The 11,415-nt window shown below is 40.0% G+C and overlaps 1 protein-coding gene across 2 annotated transcripts in view; it reads left to right on the forward strand.

Moving 5' to 3' along the window:
- The window catches only part of LOC131223391 (disease resistance protein RPS5-like), a 61,004-nt gene that overhangs the window by 30,169 nt on the left and 19,420 nt on the right, over nucleotides 1-11,415 (forward strand). The window lies entirely within an intron of this gene.

Below are 11,415 nucleotides of genomic sequence, written 5' to 3' on the forward strand. Positions count from 1 at the left end.
CCATTAAATCCGGTGACCTAGTCGCTGAAACCCATTGCCCAAAGAAGTATATTTGTATATTTTATTACTCCTTCCAGATCGCCCAAAGACTTACCACGAGGCAAAGCTTCCAAACAAGTTCTAAAGGGGGGTTTTGAAAACCCTAGCGAGAGAGAGAGAGAGAGAGAGAGAGAGAGAGAGAGACTAACCATTCTTCGTCTCCTTCTCCTTCTCCTTCTTCTTCTCCTTCTTGCATCGAAAAGGGGTTTTGAAAACCCTAGCAAGAGAGACGGAGAGGTTGGGAAACAGAGAGGGAAATGGGGCTGAGAGATAGAGAGAGGGTGAGGGAGCACGAGAGATCGAGAGAGGGCTGAGTGCGAGAGAGAGAGAGAGAGAGAGAGAGAGAGAGAGAGGGAATTGCTTTTGTGAAATAGGGTGCGCGAGGGAACTACTTTTGTGAAATGGGGTGCATGGGAGAGGTGCGCGAACGGAATTTTAGGGGTGATTTATTTTAGGACTTGTGGGGCCCACCATTGTGTGTGTTAATTATCCAGTCCGTCCATTCATTTTAACAGCTCATTTTTAGGGTTTATCCAAAAAATGAGTCAGATCTAAGATTTAGGTGAACCACACCACATATTAACGATATAAATTTATTTTTTCATTCTTTCTCATAGTGTGGTCCACTTAGACTTTTGATCTTTTTAATTATTGGGCTCATGCATTGAAATAATATTTCAAAATTGATGGATCGATTAGATAAAATAAATATATTACAATGGGCCCCACGTAGCCCCTTAAGCATCGTCAGTCTCTAATAAGGTCCTATGGGGAGGTATATTTTAGCTACAGATTAAGTATGTTTTAGTTACGGATTAAATCCGTAGCTAATTAGCTACAGATTAAAGCCGTAGCCGTAGACCTCTATAGTCTGTTGCCTTTGCTTTTTTTTTTTGGTTGTGTAAACAAGTCTCCATCAGCCCTATTGAATGGAGAAGTAGTTGAGAAGGTGTGGACTGGACAGGATCCATCGTACAGTCATCTCAGGGTGTTTGGATGCAGGACATCTGTTCATGTACCAAAGGACGAGAGGTCCAAGCTCGATATGAAGATCAGGCAGTGTGTGTTCTTGGGGTACAGTGATGAAAAGTTTGGTTACAGATTGTGGGATCCGACCGAGAAGAAGCTCGTTAGGAGCAAAGATGTGGTATTTTTTGAAGATCAGTGTATCGAAGACATTGGTAAGCCAGAAAAGAACCAGCCTAGTTCAGGTGAGATAAAGGACATGGATTCGATTATTCCTCCTATGGTGCCTGATGTCGGGGGAGTACAGTAAGGTGCAAAGGATGAAGGAGTTCCTTCAGAAGATGGACCAGGGGAACAACCCCCACTTGATCCACCTATTGAGCCATAGGTGAGGAGGTCATCTAGGGACAGACAGCCGTCCAAGAGGTACTCGTCGCATAAGTACATTATGTTGATTGATGGGGGAGAGCCAGAAGATTATTCTAAGGCCCTATCCAACGAGCATAAGGGAGAGTAGTTAAAAGCTATACAAGAGGAGATGGAATCCTTGCATAAAAACCACACCTATGCATTGGTGAAACTGTCTAAGGGCAAGAAAGCTCTGAGAAACAAGTGGGTCTTCAGAAAGAAGATTGAGCAGAAAAATTCGCAGACGAGGTTCAAGGCCAGACTTGTAGTGAAAGGGTTCGGTCAAGGGAAAGGTATAGACTTCGAGGAGATATTCTCACCAGTGGTGAAGATGACATCCATATGAGTGTTGCTTGGGTTGGTGGATAGCATGGATCTGGAGATAGAGTAGTTAGATGTTAAAATTGCCTTCCTACATGGTGACCTGGAAGAAGAGATCTACACGCACCAACCAGAGGAGTTCGAAGTCAAGGGCAAAGAACATATGGTGTGTAGGCTAAGGAAGAGCTTGTATGGGCTGAAACAAGCTCCATGGCAATGATACAAGAAGTTCGATTCATTTATGTGGAACCATGGGTATGACAGAACGGAGTCGGACCACTGTGTGTTCACGCATATGTTCTCAGGTGGTGATTTCTGAGTTCTACTGTTATACGTTGATACATGCTCATTATGGGAAAAGACATCAAGAAGATCGACAGGCTGAAACAGGAGTTGGGCAAGTCTTTTATAATGAAAGATTTAGGTCTGGCTAAACAGATCCTAGGAATGGAGATAACCATGACAGAAGCAGCAGGAAGCTTTAGCTGTCACAAGAGCGGTATATTGAGAAAGTCCTAGAGCGGTTCAATATGAATGCAGCGAAGTCGATCAGTACTCCACTGGATGGTCACTTCAGATTAAGTGACAAGCAGTGTCCTAAGACGAAGGCAGAGGTGGAACAGATGCAGAAGATACCCTACGCGTCAGTTGTAGGAAGTTTGATATATGCTATGGTGTGTACACGCCCAGACATAACATATGTGGTTGGTGTTGTCAGCCGATATCTTGCCAATCCTGAGAAAGAACATTGGGCAACGGCGAAATGGATAGTGCGAAATCTAAGAGGCTCATCCGGGTTGAGCCTATGCTATAGTGATGGAAAACCTATATTAGAGGACTACACAGATGCTGATATGGCAAGTGACATAGATTCCAGGAAGTCTACATCGGGGTTTATGTTCATGTTTACAGGGGAAGCGGTCTCTTGCAGAGAAAGCTACAGAAGGTCGTAGCATTGTCGACGACAGAGGCCGAGTACATTGCGGTCATAGAGGCATGTAAAGAGATGCTTTGGATGAAGAGGTTTCTACAGGAACTTAGCCTGAAGCAGGAGCAGCACGTGGTCTATTGTGATAGTCAAAGTGTTATACACTTGAGAAAGAATTCAAGTCAGCACTCCAAGTCGAAGCACATAGAAATTCGGTATCACTGGATCAGGGATACTTTGGAACAGAAGGTGTTATAGCTTGAGAAGGTCCATACGGACGATAATGGGTCCGACATGATGACCAAGGCATTGCTCAAGGGTAAGTTTGAGGTTTGTAGAAACCTTGCTGGCTTGAAGAACGTGAATTCCTCCTGAGTCGAAAAAGGGGAGATTTGATGGAGTTTTCCTCCTCAGTTCAGAGGAGAGGTAGCGTAGTGTCCTTATGTGACCCTAATTCCTTCGCTTATGTGCAGTTTCCTTATGTGACTCTAATTCCTCTAGTTCTCTATTTAAGGGGTTCCAAAACGGGATTAGGGTATTCTAAGGTTTCTTAAAGGTTTTCTAGGAGGGCTTAGAGCTATCAAAGGTGTGAGAGAGAGAGAGAAAGAGAGAGAGGAAGCTTGTGGAAGGGAGGCTATGCTCGTAGAGGTGATCTACCACATCTCAGCGCTTCCACGTCCTCATAATCAATGAGATCTCTCCGTTTTCTTTGTTTCTCTTATTGTTTATCCACTCCTGTGTGAGTAAAGAAGGTTGTAACGTTCTACTTCATAGTGGATTGTTGATCTGGATGAGGTCCCGTGGTTTTTACCTCTTTGAGGGTTTTCCACGTAAAAATCTCTTATATTGTGTGGTTGATGCTTTGATTTATTTCATTGCATTATTATTTTATAATTCTGGTTTATTTTGGGAGGCTAGATCCTAAGGTTTTGTGCAAGGCCCTCAACATACAATGGTTCCTAAAAGTGACTAATTAAAGAACTACAAGTGTCATTACATATGAAGAAATAGCATGCAAAAAACCTTTAAAAATATTTGGAGTACTTTTTATGAAATTATAGCTGGTGTTGAGCTGGATGGGCACATCAACCAATGATAGGCATAGCCGAGAAGACCAATAGACAGAAAAGCGGGTCGAGGGAAGAGAAGCCATCAAAGGGACACATGTCGAGAAAAGACAAAAAGATATAAAAGACCAAATGTAGCGACCGTTTCAACTGTTATAACTGTTGAAATAAAGAGAGAAGCAGCTAAATGACACAACAAAAATCTATAAATTACAAGAAGTTTAACAAAGAAAGACATCTCATACAAATCCAACAAATCTAGTCAAATTTATCTAATTTTATCTTAGCATAATTAGTAGCCTTAGCTCTATGTTAAGAGTAACGTTAATCTTTTAGTTGTAATCCAAGTCTACGCTCCTATGTCGGATTATATCCGTTCTCAATACAAGTTCTTCATTCAGAAAAGGTTCTTGTAGTTGCTCCTCGACTGGCAATGAGTATTTCTCTCTGTCTATTTGCAACCAAGTAGTAAAAAAGTCATTTTATAAGGAATGTAGGATGTGATTCACTTATGTAAGTGCTCTACAAAAATCGGAGTTGTGTCATATAATGATCACGGATAGCTGAGCCTTGTCTTGAGTTCAGGGTGGAATCAGCATATTCACAATACAGTCGAGAGTTGCATGGTCAACTGTCTGACTCTCTTGGTGGAAAGTTTTCATTCTTTCTAATAGATAATGAATCTCTAGATCACTATACATAAGATTTTGATCCATTCTGCTGTTAGTTGTCATTGGCCAAGGAAAATCCTCGCTCTAATACTACTGACGCAGGGGAAGACGTGATGAGGTCAATCATTGTCTTCCTCAATCGATAACTACCTTGAATCCATAAGGCTCTCTTGAATCCACAAGAAAAAATCTCGAATCTATGAGAATAAAAAAGAAAACTTCTAAGGAATTATTTTTTTAAAATTAATAAATAATTGAATAATAAAAAATGAGTTTTAACCTCTTTAAATAATCCAAAACAAATTCTAAAAACATAATCAAATAGTCCTAATCAAATTAGAAAACAAAATTAGAAAATATGCATATTTTTGTTGCTTGTCGACTTGTCATCGATTGGTTGGTTCGATAGGTCGAAACAACCTTAAAGTATCTAGAGACTTGAGTAAGAGATTCTATGATTTTTGATCTGTCGACCTGTGAATAATATTTTGACTTATTGAATAGTTCTATCGACTTGTTAAATAAACTTGTGAACAATATTTTGACCTATCTAAGGTAGTAGAAATCCGGCAAGCAATTTGAAATTTCTTGCAAAATTTAGACCCTTCAACTTGTCGAACCATATTGAATTTTTGTCAATTTCTTTTTAGGCTTCTTCTATTCCATGTGTGCTGGGAACATGACATACTGAGTGGATATACAAAATGTCATCGAGGTGGCCCCTACCGTAAGGGTAAGGCCCACTTAGCGGCACCAAATCCGTGCCCATATTTTGGTCTTCAAAATCTAATGGACCGAATTGATCAGACCTCACATGCAATAATAAGCCTAGCACATAATTCAAGTAAAATCAAACAAGTATTTATGTGTTTGATTTTATTAGTTGTTTGCATGCGTTAGGTGTGTATTGTGCATATATGCACCTATAGATATATGTGCACATCCATTGAACCCATGATAAATCCACACCGTCCATCGTGCAGGTCCAAAGCATAATAACATAAATAATAAGAAATTAAATTAAATTAAGTACTAACCTTGCAAGCATTTCTTCCCTTTTCTCTATCTCTCTTCCCTATCTTTTCTTGCTTAATGGAAGGACCGCACTTATAAAGAAAGGATAGTTTCTCGAATAAGATTGATAAAATAATGGTGAGGGTGGTTGTAACCGATTTTATCTCTTAAAAAATAAATTAAAATTTAAAATTTAAATTACATTAAAGTTTTTGAAGTTTTTAGTGGTCTATAACAATTGTTTCCTGTATTATGGTCTACCTCGGATTTGGAAATGCTTTGTCTTTTAATCATGCCCTAAAATGAGCTTTTAATACGAATGGACTGCATCGATGTAGTCACATACACACTGTGGGCCCCACAGTCAAGGGTCCCACTGACCTCGGTGGGTTGAGGTCTCACCTGATCCGCTCCCGGAGCTCTTACAACGTACAGTGCTTTGAGAGCAGTTTTGACCAAAAATAAAGGAGTGCGGATCCCCTGCCTCCAGCGTTTTCATTGGTCCACATCACTGTAAGTGCCACCTCATCAACTTTTTAAATATAATAGAAAAAAGTAAATTTAATAAAAACTATAACGGACACGTTAAACGGAAGCGGTTTGCGCGCTGAGTACCTCAGTACGGTAAGCGTGATGAGTAAAGTCTGTGGAGCCCACCGTTATTCTCATTCGTGCAATGTATCAACTCCATCCATTTCTTTTATCATCTAATTTTAGTGTTTTACAACAAAAATTAATCATATCCAAAGATCAAGTGGACCACACCACCTGAAACAGTGTAAATTGAATTCTACCATTGAAAAGTTTTTGGGGCCCATGGAAGTTTTATATCAAGATGATATTTGTTTTTTCCATTCATCCATGTCTTTGTGATCTTATGTACAGTTTGGATGAAAAATAAAAATCATTGGGGGCTTAGAAACACTTCAATGGTGAAAATAAATATTTCCACTGTTTCCTTTGGTATGGTCTACTTGAGCTTTTGATATATTTAGTTTTGGGCTCAACTCCTAAAATGATCTGAAAATATGGATGGACTGCGTGGATAAACCACATGAATTCATAATGGGCTCAATAGAGTTTACTCATTACGATAAGACTCGGTACGCAATCCGATTTCACATTTTAGACGCGGATTTCCTGCCAAAGCCTTTTGCAATAAGATGCTACGCAAGGATTACAGATGGGCCCACTGCGACGTTTGTGATAAATCCAACCCGTTCATCCATTTTTAGAAATCATTTTAGGACATCATACCAAAACTAATGAATATACAAAACTCAAATGGGCCACACGAGAGGAAACAGTGGGGATTTAGTGTCCACCGTTGAAATATTTATATGGCCACAAAAGTTTCGGTCTAATATTTTAGCGTTTTCACTTCATCCTGGTAAAAATGACCTTATATACAGTTTGGATGGCATATAAACATCCAGAGGCACAGGAAGGTTTCAACGGTAGGAATTTCTTTCTCCACTATTTCATCTTGTATGGCCTAGTTGAGTTTTTTATCATCCTAATTTTTCGTTACATGTCTTAAAATGAGCTCTACAAATGGATGAATGGATTGGAATTCTTATAAACATCACGGTGGACCCCACCATACATCCAACGCTGGAACTTCATGCAAAACGCTTTCCCCAGTGAATCCGCATCCACGGTTTCCACTGGAAACGTATTGGCTACTCCCCTGCCACTTGGTGCTATGCGGGCCCACCATGATGTATGTGTTTCATCCATGCCGTCCATTTATTTTTCTAGATCATTTTATGGTCTGAGACCAAAAATGAGGTATAACCCAATCTCAAACGGATCACATTGCATGAAACAGTGTTGAATGAACGTTAACCATTAAAAACTTTTTGAGGACCATAAAAGTTTTGGATCAAGCTGATCTTTGATTTTTCCCTTCACTTGGGTCTTTATGACCAAACCAACATATTGGATGTCAAATAAATAGTACGGTGGGCCTTATGAGGACTTTAATGATGGATATCCAATCACCATTGTTTTCTTGTGGTATGGTCCATATGAGATTTATATTCTTCTCATTTTTGGGATCAACTCCTAAAATTATATGTAAAAATAGATTAACGGAATGGATGAAACACATACATCATGGTGGGGAAGTGATGTCACCCATTTATATGGGTCCCACTATGATGTATGTTTTGTATCCACACCGTCCATCCATTTGGAGATATCATTTTAGGGCATGAGCCAAAGCATAAATCAAATCCAAAACTCGAGTGGACCCCATCATAGAAAACAGTGGAGAGAGTCACGCCCACCATTTATTACGACTGAATCCAATCCAAACCTCGTCACTTTGTCTACTGAACCTCGTCACTTTGAACCGTAACCCCGTCACTTTGTCTACTGAATCCCGTCATTTTGTACTGCAACCTCGTCACTTTGTCTAGTGAACCCCGTCACTTTGTACTGCAACCCCGTTACTTTGTCTGCTGAACTCCGTCACTTTGTACTACAACATCATCACTTTGTCTATTGTACCCCATCACTTTATGCTACAACCTCGTCACTTTGTCTACTGTACCCTGTCATTTTGTGTTGCAATCTCGTCACTTTGTCTAGTGACCTCGTCACTTTGTACTACAACCTCGTCACTTTGTCTATTGAACCCCGTTACTTTGTATTGCAACCTCGTCACTTTGTTTACTATACTCCGTCACTTTGTAGTATAACATCGTTACTTTGTCTAATGTACTCTGTCACTTTATGCTACAACCTTGTCACTTTGTCTACTGTACCCCGTCAATTTGTACTGCAATCTCGTTACTTTGTCTAGTGAATCCCGTCAATTTGTACTGCAACCTCATCACTTTGTCTACTAAACCCTGTCACTTTGTATTGCAATCTCGTCACTTTGTCTACTGTACTCCGTCACTTTATACTGCAACCCCGTCACTTTGTCTATTGAACCCCGTCACTTTGTACTGCAACCTCGTCACTTTGTCTAGTGAACCCCGTCACTTTGTACGGCAATCCCGTCACTTTGTCTAGTGAACCTCGTCACTTTGTCTAATGAACCCTGTCACTTTATACTGCAACATCGTTACTTTATCTAATGTACCTCATCATTTTATGCTACAACCTCATCACTTTGTCTACTGTACCCAGTCACTTTGTGCTGCAGTCTCGTTACTTTGTCTAGTGAACCTCGTCACCTTGTACTGCAACCTTGTTACTTTGTCTACTGAACCCCATCACTTTGTCTAGTAAACCCTGTCACTTTGTACTATAACCCCGTCACTGTCTAGTGAACCTCATCACTTTGTACTGCAACCCCGTCACTTTGTCTACTGAACCTCATCACTTTGTACTGCAACATCGTCACTTTGTCTACTGTACCCAGTTACTTTGTGCTGCAACCTCGTCATTTTGTCTACTGTACCCAGTCACTTTGTGCTGCAACCTCGTCACTTTGTCTACTTTACCTTATCACTTTGTGAAATACTCCATCACTTTATGATGGGGTTTTACTAGACAAAGTGATGGGGTTAAGTAGGGTTACTGGACAAAGTGATGAGGTTAAGTATGGTTACTGAACAAAGTGACGGGGTATAGTAGACAAAGTGACGAGGTTGCAGTACAAAATGATTGGGTACAGTAGACAAAGTGACGATGTTGCAGTACAAAGTGATGGGGTTCAGTAGATAAAGTGACGGGGTTCAGTAGACAAAGTGACAGGGTTGCAGTACAAAGTGACGGGGTACAGTAGACAAAGTGACGAGGTTGCAGTACAAAGTAACGGGGTTCAATAGACAAAGTAACGAGGTTGCAGTACAAAGTGACGGGGTCACTAGACAAAGTGACTAGATTGCAACACAAAATGACAGGGTACAGTAAACAAAGTAACGAGGTTGTAATATAAAGTAACGGGGTACAATAGACAAAGTGATGATGTTGTAGTACAAAGTGACGGAGTTCAGCAGACAAAGTGACGGGGTTTTAGTATAAAGTGACGGGGTTCACTAGACAAAGTAATGAGGTTGCAGTACAAAGTGACGGGATTCAGTAGACAAAGTGACGAGGTTACGGTTCAAAGTGGCAGGGTTTAGTAGACAAAGTGACGGGGTTTGGATTGGATTCAGTCATAATAAATGGTGGGCGTGACTCTCTCCACTGTTTTCTATGGTGGGGTCCACTCAAGTTTTGGATTTGATTCATTCTTTGGCTCATGCCTTAAATGATCTCTCCAAATGGATGGACGGTGTGGATACAAAACATACATCATAGTGGGACCCATATAAATGGGTGACATCACTTCCCCACCATGATGTATGTGTTTCATCCATTCCGTTAATCTATTTTTACATATAATTTTAGCAGTTGATCCCAAAAATGAGAGGAATATAAATCTCATATGGACCATACCACAGGAAAACAATGGTGATTGGATATCCATCATTAAAGTCCTCATAAGGCCCACCGTACTGTTTATTTGACATCCAATATGTTGGTTTGGTCATAAAGACCCAAGTGAAGGGAAAAATCAAAGATCAGCTTGATCCAAAACTTTTATGGTCCTCAAAAAGTTTTTAATGGTTAACGTTCATTTAGCACTGTTTCATGCAATGTGATCCACTTGAGATTGGGTTATACCTCATTTTTGGTCTCAGACCATAAAATGATCTAGAAAAATAAATGGACGGCATGAATGAAACACATACATCATGGTGGGCCCACATAGCACCAAGTGGAAGGGGAGTAGCCAATACATTTCCAATGGAAACCGTGGATGCGGATTCACTGGGGAAAGCGTTTTGCATGAAGTTCTAGTGCTGGATGTATGGTGGGTTTACCGTGTGTTTATAAGAATTCCAATCTATTCATCCATTTTTAGAGCTCATTTTAAGACATGTAACAAAAAATTAGGATGATAAAAATCTCAACTGGGCCATACAAGATGAAACGGTGGAGAAAGAAATTCCTACCATTGAAACGTTCCTGTGCCTCTTGATGTTTATATGCCATCCAAACTGTATATAAGGTCATTTTTACCAGGATGAAGTGAAAACGCTAAAATATTAGACCGAAACTTTTGTGGCCATATAAATATTTCAACGGTGGACACTAAATCCCCATTGTTTCCTCTCGTGTGGCCCATTTGAGTTTTGTATATTCATTAGTTTTGGTATGATGTCCTAAAATGATTTCTAAAAATGGATGAACGGGTTAGATTTATTACAAACGTCGCAGTGGGCCCATCTATAATCCTTGCGTAGCATCTTATTGCAAAAGGCTTTGGCAGGAAATCCGCATCTAAAATATGAAATTGGGTTGCGTACCAAGTCTTATCGTAATGAGTAAACTCTATTGAGCCCATTGTGAATTCATGTGATTTATCCACACCGTCCATCCGTATTCTCAGATCATTTTAGGAGTTGAGCCCAAAACTGAAGTATATCAAAAGGTCAAGTGGACCATATCGAAGAAAACAGTGGAAATATTTATTTTCACCATTGAAGTGTTTCTAAGCCCCCAATGATTTTTATTTTTCATCCAAACTGTACATAAGATTACAAAGACATGGATGAATGGAAAAAACAAATATCATCTTGATATAAAACTTCCGTGGCCCCAAAAACTTTTCAATGGTAGAATTCAATTCACACTGTTTCAGGTGGTGTGGTCCACTTGATCCTGCGATATGATTAATTTTTGTTGTAAAACACTAAAATTGGATGATAAAAGAAATGGATGGAGTTGATACATTGCACGAATGAGAATAACGGTGGGCTCCACAGACTCTACTCATTACGCTTACCCGTACTGAGGTACTGTACGCGCAAACCGCTGCTGTTTAACGTCTCCGTTATGGTTTTTATTAAATTTACTTTTCCTACTATATTTAAAATATTGATGAGGTGGCACCTGCAGTGACGTTGACCAATGAAAACGCTGGAGGCAGGGCGTTCCTGCCTCCGGGAGGCAGAGGATCCGCACTCAAAATAAAGAGAAGAAGTATTACTGTGCC

The sequence above is a fragment of the Magnolia sinica genome, chromosome 13, assembly GCF_029962835.1.
Source record: "Magnolia sinica isolate HGM2019 chromosome 13, MsV1, whole genome shotgun sequence".
In the NCBI taxonomy this organism is placed as follows: domain Eukaryota; kingdom Viridiplantae; phylum Streptophyta; class Magnoliopsida; order Magnoliales; family Magnoliaceae; genus Magnolia; species Magnolia sinica.